We start from the raw sequence: 13,361 nt of genomic DNA, 5'->3' as shown, positions 1-13,361 counted from the left end.
AGTGCAGGGTTTGAAATGAGACCAGAAGGAAGACATAGATGTGAGAGCTGTTGCAAGGTTCCATGCTAGGAAGTAGCAATGAACTAGGTCTGGGTAGTGCAAAGGCTCAGTAAAAGATTGATAGGAGACTTTTGAAATTAAGTGTCTGATGGATGTTATCAACTTTAATAGAAAGTCAGAAGGAGCAGTTGATTTGGTGTTGGATAGATAAATGATTCTGATGTTTGCTTTCATTAATTTTGACTCAAACACAATTTACTAAGAAAGTTTTCTCCTTAGAATTTCTTGTCACAGACTTTGAGACTTCACGTTTACAAAGAGACCTATTACTGCTCAAGTCCAGTTATCAAAATTACAAGCATTTCTGAACAGTAGAAGCAAACAATCTTAGGATTGAGGATACTCTCTAACATCTATCCCAGGAAACCATCTTAAATGGCATCTCTTATACCCATGCTTTTCTATAAAGGAATCAAGTAATACAGGTTCATTTACAATAAGTTCATGCTGGGTAATGAGTGTAAAGAGGGAAAAAATCAGCAATCCCACATACTTTGACTGATACAGTGACAGCATGTGATATATTCAACTTCGTGTGAACTGCATGAAGGCACTTTCTTTTTATACACGTAAGTGTGGATAATAACATGGATCACATCCATCATATTGTATTATTATTGTATTATAGTGTCCTTAATGTACTGTTAAAGCAATATGGGAAGTTTAGAGTCCATTCATCAAATAGTTTTAGTGTTGCATTTTGTTATTATTATATTAGCCAATATAATACAGTTCTTAATATATTATCAAAGTCTACTGAACAGTAACATTAATATCAGGAATTTTCAAGTGGGTTTCCACACTGCTTGTGCATCTTTTATGTGCCAAGATGTAATAAGAGGCTTAGAAATGTCTGTTGAGACTGTAAGAATATTTTTGAAGAGACATTATGAATGTGTTATTTTTGGCATTCTGAAGGCATCTCCATGAAAACATGTCCCACAGGAGTCAGTAAATCTACTTTAAGAGTTAACAACATTTTCAATCTCAATTCTCATATAAGTAGGAATAATTCTACTTAAAAAAAAAAGAAAAAGAAAGAAAAAAAGTAGGGCATGCATTTATCCTCTCAGTGTCTGTTTGGTTTTGGTCACTGTATGAAATTAATATCCAGTTCGGTGTATAAGATATACACACATGAACTAGTTAGGTAGATGCTGAGTAATCTTAGGGCTAATTACCTGAAAATAAACTGTCCCAGATATAGTTGGAGCTATAAAAGTATGATATTTAATAGCAGGGAGCCTGTAATTTTATGTGAAAGATATAAAAGTAATCACCAAAATAATGGGGCAAATGAGTCATACTATAGAGATTCAAAGAAGTTTTCTTTCAGATGAGAAATGGGAAGTCACATGGGAGAACATTCTGGTAGAAAGGCAGAATAAGGAATTAGGACTAATTTTAGTATTTTTAGCTTGTAGTAAGGAGACCAACATTTTTCTAAAGAGGACTCATATTGTTATAAATGGGCATAATAGGGGAACAGGAAAAATAGAACCAGAAGTTATTTTTTTTTAATTAATCATAGAAATCTGTGAAGCTGTGTGAAGATTGTTAGTATGATATAGAATGGATAAATTATAATTTCAGGATGATAAATACATCTGTGATCTTGTATGTAGGAAAAGAGATACAGATAGGGAGGGAAGAACAGATGAAAAATTGATAAGACTCTAACCTCAGATACGTGACAGGACAGGGAGAGAGACAAAATTGGCTAAGTAGTCATATTGGAATTAGGAGACAATTAAAAAATCACCTATTTTGAATTTCTTATTTATGTATAAGGCAGTGTTGGCAGAATTTGGGACTGTTTGTATATGGCCAATGACCAATATGAAAGACTAATTGCAAAAATATTGTATAAACTAATCAAGTGGAGAAAGAAAGAAATGAGGGCTAAGGAAGGGAGCAAGGACTCTCCTTTGGAATATTAATTGAATCATTCCAAGCTGATTAGATGAAAATGAATTTATGTGGTAAATTATGATTGTTAACATTGATTTTGAATCCAGTGTTAACTATAGTCAAATGTTAGAATCAAGTCAATAAAAAAAGAATATAGGAGAAAGAGAGAAGGTCAAGGACACTTGCCTCACTTTTATAATTTAACAGTAACATTCTCTGATACAAAATGGAAATCAAATGAAAGGACAACACTGTGCAAATTATACCTTTAACATGTAGAGTTAGACAAAGATTTTCTAAAGCAGGTACATAAAGAGCAAGGCCTAATTCCAATATCATAAAACTGCAAAGCTCCTGTAGCAGAGAAAAATCACCATATTTTACTTTCACCATTTTCAATATTGATCTGAACAGAAAAGAAAGAAAAGAAATCCCTATTTATAGCCCCCATTTCTTTTGGTGGAGATTTTATTGCATTTTTGACACTTATTTAGATCAAGACTTTATATGAAATAGATTTTTCCCCCCTACATGGTCCACTGGGTAGAATACCTCTTCTAATGTCAGAAAACATGATATATTTAATCAGCTCTGCCTTCTGAAGAACATGTTCAGTCAAGTAGTAGTAGAATTCCGTCTGGTTGAATGAATTTTGGGAGTAGATGGTTTTCTGCACAGCTGATTCAGACAGAGCTCTCACAAGATGACTGAAGTGGTTACAAGAGACATTCATCTGTACTTCTCTGTCATTTCCACCTGGAAATATTACCCTGGCAGCAAAGGACTAAGAAGAAACCAATTTCTCTAGCATCTTTAGTGTGTGTGTATATGTGTTTGTGTGTGTTGTATACATGTATGTCAGATTCTAAAGTAGAAGTTTCCTGAAGAATTTGCAAATATGAAATTTGGTACTATTGAAGGAACAATTCGTTGTATCTTTAGCCTTCATAGATGAGTGACCCCATGGAAGTGTAACTCCACAACCGACCATTGAGATTTGTCTTAAAATTCCAAATTAACTGAATTTTTATAATCTCCTTATTTTGTGAAAATTATGGGCATCTGAGGACTTAGGAATCATACAGTCTATTGTGCAAGATATTTTTCTAAGGGTAATTTGTGAATTATCATCTAAATGAATACTGATTGTGTTAATTGTGCATTTGTGTGTAGGCATGGGTGATTTTAGAATGCAATCTATTTCACAAGGAATATTGTGCATATTTTTTTTTCTATCTGATTCTGGTCTTTTTTTTTTTTTTTACTACATTTTAACAAGTTTTTCCTGACCCCTTCCATAGCAAGTTCATTTTTCTATTGGTTGTTTTTAATACATGATACCCAAACACAGACACACATACACACACATTCAAACACTTCTGTCCCAAATTTAATTTATAAGTCAAAATTAATGAAGCACTTATGCAGGAAATATTGTACTAAAATAAACGTTGCATATTTAGCTCTAGTTTATTCTTTTCCTGCTCTATTTTGTGTAAATCTGTAAGTATACTCAAGCAAGTGAATTGGTTATTATTCACTTTTTTAAAAACTTTTTATGCTGTCACGAAAATTACTACCTCATAGATTTCTGCCAGTGATTATCTCACTTTATCAATCCTAAGATACAGCCGAACCTGATATGTATAGTGCATTCCCATAGACAGTTTGTTAATTCTAAGAAAAAATACCAAAAACTATAATTGGTTTTATCTTTTTTAATGCATTTTATGGTTATTTTAAAAGTTAATGGAAATGAAAATGTAACGGGCCCAGTTGCTGTAGAGAACAATTTCACAGTTCCTCTCCATGTTACACATGGAGCTACCATATGATTCAGCAATTCTACTTTTAGGTATTTACCCAAAATAAGTGAAAACGTGGACTCAAACAGATATATGTATGCCAGTGTTCACAGCAGCATTATTCACAATAATCAATAGGAGGAAACAACCCAAGTGACCATCAATAAATGACTAACCAAAATGTGGTATATACATATAGCAGACTAATATTCAGCCACAAAAAGGAACGGATGTCTGACACATGCTGATAGTGGATGAACCTTGAAAACATTATGCTGACCGAAATAAGCCAGACACAGGAAGACAAACACTGTATGATTCCCCTTATATAAAATAATAATATGTAAATCCATAGAGACAAAAGCAGATTCAAGGTTATTAGGGGTTGAGGATGGGAGGAATCATTATTGCTTTCAAAGGGCACATGGTATCTGTTTGGGGTGATGAGAATTTTTGGAAATAGAAAGCTGAACAATATTGTGAATATAATTAATGCCACTGAATTATAAACTTAAAAATGGGTAAAATGGCAAATAGTATGTTATACATGTTTCACCATGATGATATACTAAACAATAAAAAAAGAATTGATGGAAACAAATATTTTTATTGAATAATTGCTTTGTGATCTATTTTTGCTTACACATTCATCTATCTAAATGCTATCAGTCAGCAGAATTAGTAATTAAAAAAAATAAATTTACATTGTTACTCTTGCCTCTCCTTTTTGAGAAAGGTGGGAAGGGTGAAGAAGTCCCCCTGCTGTCACTACACGTAGATCTCACTTGGCTGCCACCACCTCCACCCCTCCACCAGGGTTCAACTCTGAACCCTTTAGAACCACTTGGGCAGTAGTTTTGTGTGAGCTTCAATAAGCTTTGATATATTAAACAAACTTCACTAAGTAATCACAATCACATTGCCTGAAAAATGGAAATAGTATTAGATAATTTTAGTAGTTAAAAAAAAATCATTACCACCCCAAAGTGTAGATCCCCAGAGTAAGTAGGGAAATGGTGTCTAAAATAACTTCTACCTACCCCATTCTTATTAAGGTTAGCTGTACACTGAGATACTGTTTGGTTGGGGAACTGAGCGTCCTCAGTATGGCTGCAAACTTGGAGCCCCTTTTGCTGATATGGGATCATATTCCCTTGAGATGCTGTGCAGTTATACATGGACCCAGACCAGAGTTGCTCGGGGCCAACTATCAGCACTGTAGAAAAGAAACAACAGCGGTAGACTGATCAAACCTTTGCTTTCTCTCTAATTGGGTGTAGGAGCTGTGCTAATACTCCCTTCTTTGGAATATAATGACCTGGGGATCCTGGAAACTTGTGTGAAAGGGTGGAAATCCAGAGTCGTAATAGACCTGTTGACAAGAAGGTAGTTATAGTATGTGAGATTATTTATGGAAAAATAACGAATAACGCATACTTGTATCATGAGATTCTGAAGCTCTTCCTAACATCTGTTTAAGTATGACACTTTAGGGGCATTGTAAGAAATATCCAATTCTCACTTTTCCTTAGGGAAAGTGGGAGTGGAGTAGAGAATATATATAATTACAAACACAAGCTTTTTCATTTAGATCAATAACAGTAGCTAGTGAAGTGTTCTATCTGCATTGTCTATATTTTGGTGATATTTTTGTGTCATAATTTTTGTGCAGGTAAATATAAACCCAATTATATATAACATAGGTATGATTTATACAGTTTTATATGATACATCATAATCTGTTTCTTACCTGTTTGGATTTCTATTATACCTATTATTTTTCAAGTTCCTGGAGGATAATGAAAAGTATGTTACTACTCTTTATCGCCAACATGCGCAAAACAAAAATTTTAGATTGGATGAATTTTTATTGGGAAATGTGTGAAGCTTACTCTTGACTTTTATTTCTGCTTCACTTATGGAAGAAAGGTGTTGGGAAGAGTGAACTGTTTCATTGACCACACCCAGCATGACAGTCTTGGAGCCCTTACGGGAAGGTAGACCCATTTATCTAATACCAGTGTTATTCTGTTTGTGTATGTTCCTGTGGAGATGGAGGGATATAGGATGCTTCCGTATATGTTTTTCCCTATCCAGATATTTATCTCTTCAATTCCTTTGTTCGTTATTTTGAAGAAGTTTATATAATCTTGGTTCAACCAACTGACTTTAAAACAATATTTCTCCACACTGATTATTCTAAAAATGTCTCACAATATTTTCCCCTCTTTAGGGTGCAGTAAGATCAATGCTGAATTTGAAATTAAATAGTTTAAACAAAATTGGATAGTGAACGTATTTATTGGCTTAAAAATGCTATCTAAACTAACATGAATATATTGATATACATGTATATAAATTTAAAATAATTTTGCCTTTTTTCCCTGCACATTCTGAAACATTATAGTGATAGGGGAAAAATAAAATACATTTATTTTGCTTAATTAATGAAGCATCTAATAGAGTCCTTTAAAAATTTTAAATACAAATGCATATATTAAGACATTTTCTACGTTTTATTTCTGATTTATTTCTCAGCCATGATATCCTAAATATATTACAGTCACTAACATACTTAGACTGCTATAATATAGCATTTCTATTTTTTTGGACTAAGATTATAATAAGAAAAGCTTCACTTGGTTTTTAATATTTTTGAGTTCATGAAATATAAACTGGAATTTTAAAAGACCTTTCTATTCATGTAGAATTCAAGACTGTTCTACTGCATGATTGTAGATCTCTTTACTTTAAAAGAGACTATTTCTAGCTGTGGAAGCAGGGGTGCAGTTTTGTTGTTTTATATATATATATACTATAGTCCCTATACTATAGTACTATACTATAGTACTATATACTATATATAGTATATATATATATATATATAATAGGTGTATTTCATCAAGGACTTTCTATCATGTTACTTATACATTAAAAAAAAATTAAAGAGGACTGTCTGGGTTTATGGTCAACTTGTGAGGGTGAACATAAACAAGAGTGAAAACCTAGCATCTGACTATTTGATATGCCCACCTGGACAAAACAAGTACTGAACAGAAACATCAATTACATCCAGCAAATCTTTCCTTCTTCCAACCTTTCCTTCCCCCAGATACCCCCTGTCCCCTCAGTTGCCAAGCAATGGTCCTGAGTCCTCCTCCATCCCCCCCTCTCCTGCTTTCTCTCTGCTGTGTCTCCAGGCACCAGTGTCTCCACTTTGCTCATCTCAACTCACAGTTCAGGTTACCACCCACCGTCCTCTTGGACATCTACTAAGACTTCTTCTAAATCATGTCACCTATCATCCATGCACCATATGTTGCTAAAAACTTGCCTGGCTCAAGAGCTGGCTTACAAGATGATGTATATGCTTCCTCCTTGTGGCCCATATGAGCCAATTTTCCTATTGATAGAACTCTTGGCTCTGCAAATCAAAGGGTGGAAGGGGGTAGCTCCTTTCATTACAGTAAGTCCTCATTTCCCATTTGCAAGATTTTCCTTTCATCTTTGGTATTTGCTGGTCTAGATGTCCTAGTGACCAAAGGATGTTTCCACTGGAGAGCCTAAAATAATACAATTGTACCGCAAGGTGAGACTGCTAACTTGCCATTAGGGTTCCCCATGCTGCTGTGTCAAAAGTAAAAATGAGAGGGATTACAATATAGATTGAAGTAATTGATCTGATTATCAAGGGGAGGGTTTGGAATATATCTGCAAACCAGAGTGTTGCACGATGGTACTCCTCATTGTATTCCTGTGCTCACTGATAAATCTTACTAGAAAGTAACAGACAACAAACACAGGCAGAAACATGAAAGATTTAGCCCATCAGAAACAAAGTTTGGGGTCAGTCTGCCAGGTAATTAAATACTGTATGCTGAGCCACTTGCTGAAACTAAAGGAAACATTGACTGGATAGAGAAAAATAAGTTATACAGACAAACTATGAGACTTGAATTGCAGTCATTACACATATTTTGTTTCTCTTTTTATACATACTCATGCATGCACATATGCATGTAAATATTTATTTATAGGTAGTATATTTTAGCAACTTTGTATTTTAATCTATTTTTCTTTTCTTTAATTTTTTTTTTTTTTTAAGATTTTATTTATTTGCGAGAGAGAGAATGAGAGACAGAGAGCATGAGAGGGAGGAGGGTCAGAGGGAGAAGCAGACTCCCCGCCGAGCAGGGAGCCCGATGTGGGACTCGATCCTGGGACTCCAGGATCATGACCTGAGCTGAAGGCAGTCGCTTAACCAACTGAGCTACCCAGGCGCCCTTAATCTATTTTTCTAATCACCTTCCTCTTCTCTTTCCTGTATAGTACTGTGGAGATTAAATTTACTGCTGTATTTACATTGCTGGATATCCAAAGGCACGTTGTAACTGAGGGAGAAAAAGACTAAAGATGACTCCAACTAGGGGTACAATGACTTATGGAAGTGAATCTTGATTTTTATGAGGAAGACTTACATCATAGTAGGCAGAAACAAAATGTATTTTTTAATTGTTCAGTAGTTTACACTTCTTTAAAAGATCATGTATGGATGCTGAGTTGACAAAGACATAGTTGAGCTGGGATTTTCATGGGTACCTGAGCCTCCCTAACACATCCATTGAGAATCTCTTTGGATCATCAGAGAAGAATCTAGGAAGGCCCTTTCTCTGATTTCCAGGAAGGTTCGAGTTCAGAATCGATTAGTGAGAGGGATTCACAGGAGATTTGTAACAGAAGAAATGGAGAAGCGTTATTTTCTGGTCTCGTTTTTAAACAACACATTTGCGAATAGGGAATGCTTGAAAATTGCCAGATTTGGTACTGCAGGGTGTGAAGTTTGATACCAGATAACTCCTCAACCCCCCATCAGTAAAATTCTTGGATTTCACAGAAGCATCTTTGTGAGCTTCTAAAAATATTCTACTTATCACGATGGCTTTATTTGTACTCAAAGACATTCTAATGGTGTGTAATGTTTCCAATTACCTGTACTGAAACACTGCCCAAGTAGAATACCTGAGTGACTTTTGTTTTCCTTCCCAAACCCCAACTGAAGCATCTGTGAAGAGTATTACAGGGAGAGAAAAGTGCTTCCCAAACCTCTCTTGGGAGGAAGAAGCCACAAATTAAGATTCCAGTTAATTTGCCTTCTACTTGAACTGAAATGAATTTTACAGTATCATATCTTTCTTGACGATGTTTATAAAATAATTCCTTGGGCAGTGCACTTAAATGATGTTTAATAGTAGAGCCTGTGCAAGTATTTTTTCCCTCACATGAAATCATTCTGGTTTTTACTAAACCAGATTCCTGCAATGTCTGAACCATTTCCTATAACTTAAGCAAGCTGATTCTCACACCCCAATGTGGTGACCAAATCCCTTCGTTCTAATTAATAGATGATTTCTTCTATGTTTTAATGATTCAGTTGGTCTGAAATATTGTAGTTTTGTAAAATAACACCATAAGCATCTGTATCAATATTTTGAGTAGATGAATTGTGCTACTGGATTTTTCCAGCACACTAAATTCCACTCTGTACTGAGAAATGAAGTTTAGTGTCATTATTGTGCAAGACTGTTGAATCTCAGATCTGTACCTCTGAAACAAATAATGCAATATATGTTAAGAAAAAAAAAAAGAAGAAGAAGATAGCAGGAGGGGAAGAATGAAGGGGGGGGAATCGGAAGGGGAGACGAACCATGAGAGAAGATGGACTCTGAAAAACAAACTGAGGGTTCTAGGGGGGAAGGGGGGTGGGAGGATGGGTAAGCCTGGTGGTGGGTATTAAAGAGGGCACGTTCTGCATGGATCACTGGGTGTTATGCACAAACAATGAATCATGGAACACTACATCTAAAACTAATGATGTAATGTATGGGGATTAACATAACAATAAAAAATTTTAAAAAATAGTAATAGTAAAAAAAAGTTAATGGGACATTAGTCAGTATCTGCATCTTTTATTTTTTTTTTTAATATTTTATTTATTTATTTGAGAGAGAATGAGAGAGAGCACATGAGACGGGGGAGGGTCAGAGGGAGAAGCAGACTCCCTGCTGAGCAGGGAGCCCGATGCGGGACTCGATCCAGGGACTCCAGGATCATGACCTGAGCCGAAGGCAGTCGCTTAATCAACTGAGCCACCCAGGCGCCCAGTCAGTATCTGCATCTTAACTCAAATAATCATTGGGTTAAAGGAAACGTCTTGAGTGAACTGAATACCCAGAACCTCTTCTTAATCCTCCAATAGCAAGTGATTTCCATAACTTCATTACTGGCACTGCCAATTGTGTATGAGTAGACACAAACCCAACACAGTCACAGCAAATGACTTTCTTAATATGGAATATGTTACCTCAGAAGTCTCCAAAGGCTTGAGTCACATAAGGCATCATCTGAATCCAAATGGTCTGTTTATGTGTCTTTGAGTCAAGAAACCACAAGATTCAAGTGTCCTTGTTTAGTATATGTGCTGCCGAAGCGAGCACTCAAGTGTCCTTGTTTATAATTAGTGTAGTAGTCCTTACTTATTATCTATTCATTGTTATGTGGTAGTCATGTTAAAATATGCTGTTTTAGTAAACTTAATGTTTGCCTTACAACCACTGTGTATGAAAAATCCCTGCATCCAGACTCACTAGGGATCAAATACATGGTACTTAAAATTGTAGTCCACTTAAAATTTTAGTCCACTTATTATTGTTCTTTACCTTAGGTAAAGAAAATAAAAGATAATTCTTAATAAATTCTTAATGAGCAATATTCTCTACAAATTAATGCTTCTAACACATCTCATTCTTAGGAAGAAATTTAATTAAATTCAGAGTCACTGAGGCAGAGACACACTAGTTCATCTGCTAAATTCCATTCATCTCTTAGAGCTCTAGCTCCAGATTTCTAGGGGACCATAGTTTACTTCATGATGTAGAGGTCATATTTTATATACCTGTGCTTTATAGTGTACATTATTCTTATATTAGTTCAGGTCCAGCAACATATTTTGCAGGATCAAGAATAAAAAAAATGCTGGACCCAGGTTAGGGCAAGGAAGTCATTGTTCCCAGCTCAGGATAGACACAGGATCCCATGGGATTGCAACCTTCACACCAGAAATGCTCTGTATCTGTGTTAGGGTGGATGGGGCTCCACTGAGTCATTTTCCTGAATATGATTGTGCTGCAATGTCAGCATCCTGGGGAAGGGAAAAGTATTGCCTTTTCCCACCCCACCACAAAGCATGCCTAGGACCTAACTCTGGACACCCCTGATGTCTCTGTCCAAGCCCCAGGAGAGGGGCAGAAGGCAGTGGTAGAACTACTCCCAGCCCCTAGTGACCTGATTGCCTCCCCAGGCATGGGGAGGTAGAGGTGGCCATGGGGCTTTAGCAGGGAAAAGGATGTCAGATGTCATCTGGGAAGTCAGGGGTCAGGGAGGAGATACCCATGAACCATTCTGGGGAGATTGCAGAAGGGGACACTATGCATGAACCAAGGATCCAAGGCCCAGGGAATGCTCCACTGTTCCATCAGATTTCACCTTCAAAACTCAAGACGGTGACCAAGAACATTAGACTCAAATCACTGGCTTTTCTGAGTATGGGGCCTCCTACTGTGAAACTGGTCCTGATCACATATGAATTCCATTGTGGTTGTTTATGTAAGGTGTTTATGGGACTCAGCCTTATCCTAATCCCTAGTGAAATATAGACATTCAATTGTTAAGATACCAAAATGTTTGCACTTGATGACATGGATCCATATTTTTATAGTTCCTAAACTTGAGTGTTACATAAAGAAGGATCATCTAAAATTGTTTCAGATGTCTTGGACTCAGATGATTCAGAATGTAAGCTGGACTGAAAAACATTATATTGAAATAGTAGCATAACCTTAGTAGTATATCATTTTAATAACACTGATACACAATGATAAAAATCAAATCTGGATTGGCAGACTTTGTAATGATAACAAGTGAAATTCTCTTGTAGAGCCTTAGAAAGTACTAATTCCCTTTAGCTATTAGTTGTGAGGCCTAAGGCCTAAAAAAAAAAAATCATGATTTTTTCTCACATGTTGAGAATGTAACCTGAAACAAAGTCACATCATGCAAAGAAGGCATAGACCCATCTGTAAATAATTCAGAAATGAGGATTTCTTCAAACAGGATCTATTTTGATGACAATCATTAAATTTTTAATAATTTATACTTGTGAATTATATTGATACATCATGTTCTACCTTTCAAACACTGTCCATTCTTTCTGCATAAAGAGCTTTGCTCTTACTAACTGAATTAACTGAATTATCAGGTATCAGCAATAATAGTGTATGTTTGTGGGCATCCATTCTTGTGAGTACTTACCTATACTAAATAAACACACACACTTGATGTTGATACACGTCAAATACAAGTGTAATTATAGGCACAAAAATAAATTTGTATCATATATATGGTGTATATATATATATGATATATGTACATATACAAATACAGATATCAGATTTACCACATAAATTTCACTCTCTACATTTTGCATATACTTCATTGCCTAATTGGCTAAATAAATATGAATAAATATGGTCCATGTAGCACTCTGTTCTATCTTAATTACAAAGTGCTGTGAAACTACTAGTACTAATATTGTGATCATGTGGTTCTTATTCTCTGACATATTTGTTTGCATAAAACTTTATTGTATAGTTTGTTACATAAAACTTTATTGTATAGTTTGAACAAAACTTTATTGTATAGTTAAATGTGCTATTAGTTATCTTTTCTGTATCTATTAAAACTTTACATATTTTATTATTTTAACCTTTCACTCTAATAGACCTTTATAGTAACTTAGCTATTTTTCAAAAACAATAATATTAAAGCTGTTAAACACTTATTATGTGGGACTGCTTTAGAATACAATGTTATTGGTATTATGAATTTGTGAATTATTGATGACCACTATATTCTTGAGAAGGTTAAAATGCAATTAAAGAATTTGTGAGAAAGTAAACTAACAGTTTATGCATAAATTTATGCATTTGTCATTGAGGGCTAATTGTTACATACTCCCTTTTCTCCTCTGAAAAGTGTAATTGATTTAAATTTGCCAGTTTGGATAATAAATTATCTGAAGAGCTTAATGCATAAAAATACCAATTAATTCACTCATTCAATCATGCATTTAAAAAAGAAACATGCATTTAGTACTATGTGCCAAGAATGTGCTAGTTCCTGGAAATATAAAGTAAAACAAAAACCAAAAAGCCCAATTACCTGCTTCTAGGCAATTAAGAAAGATGGGCAAGTTATTTAGCAATCACAGTTTATATGTATTAAATACCATGAGAGTTTCTTTCATATTTGAGCAGGACCACCTCAGGTGACTCAGGAAGGAAAAATACCTTATTAAAACTGAGATTGCAGTTAAGTTCACTAGATGAGGCAGGTGTTAGGTTTTTCTGATTGCTTTTTTTTCAAACTTAAAAGGAAACATATTTTAATATGTTTATATTCAGCCAGAAGGAGAAAAAGTAAATGAAAATACCAACATGCTAGTAAAAACAACTTTTCAATAGTTAGGAA

The sequence above is a fragment of the Phoca vitulina genome, unplaced genomic scaffold (genome assembly GCF_004348235.1).
Source record: "Phoca vitulina isolate PV1807 unplaced genomic scaffold, GSC_HSeal_1.0 scaffold27, whole genome shotgun sequence".
NCBI lineage: Eukaryota > Metazoa > Chordata > Mammalia > Carnivora > Phocidae > Phoca > Phoca vitulina.
Note: the sequence above shows the minus strand (reverse complement) of the source record.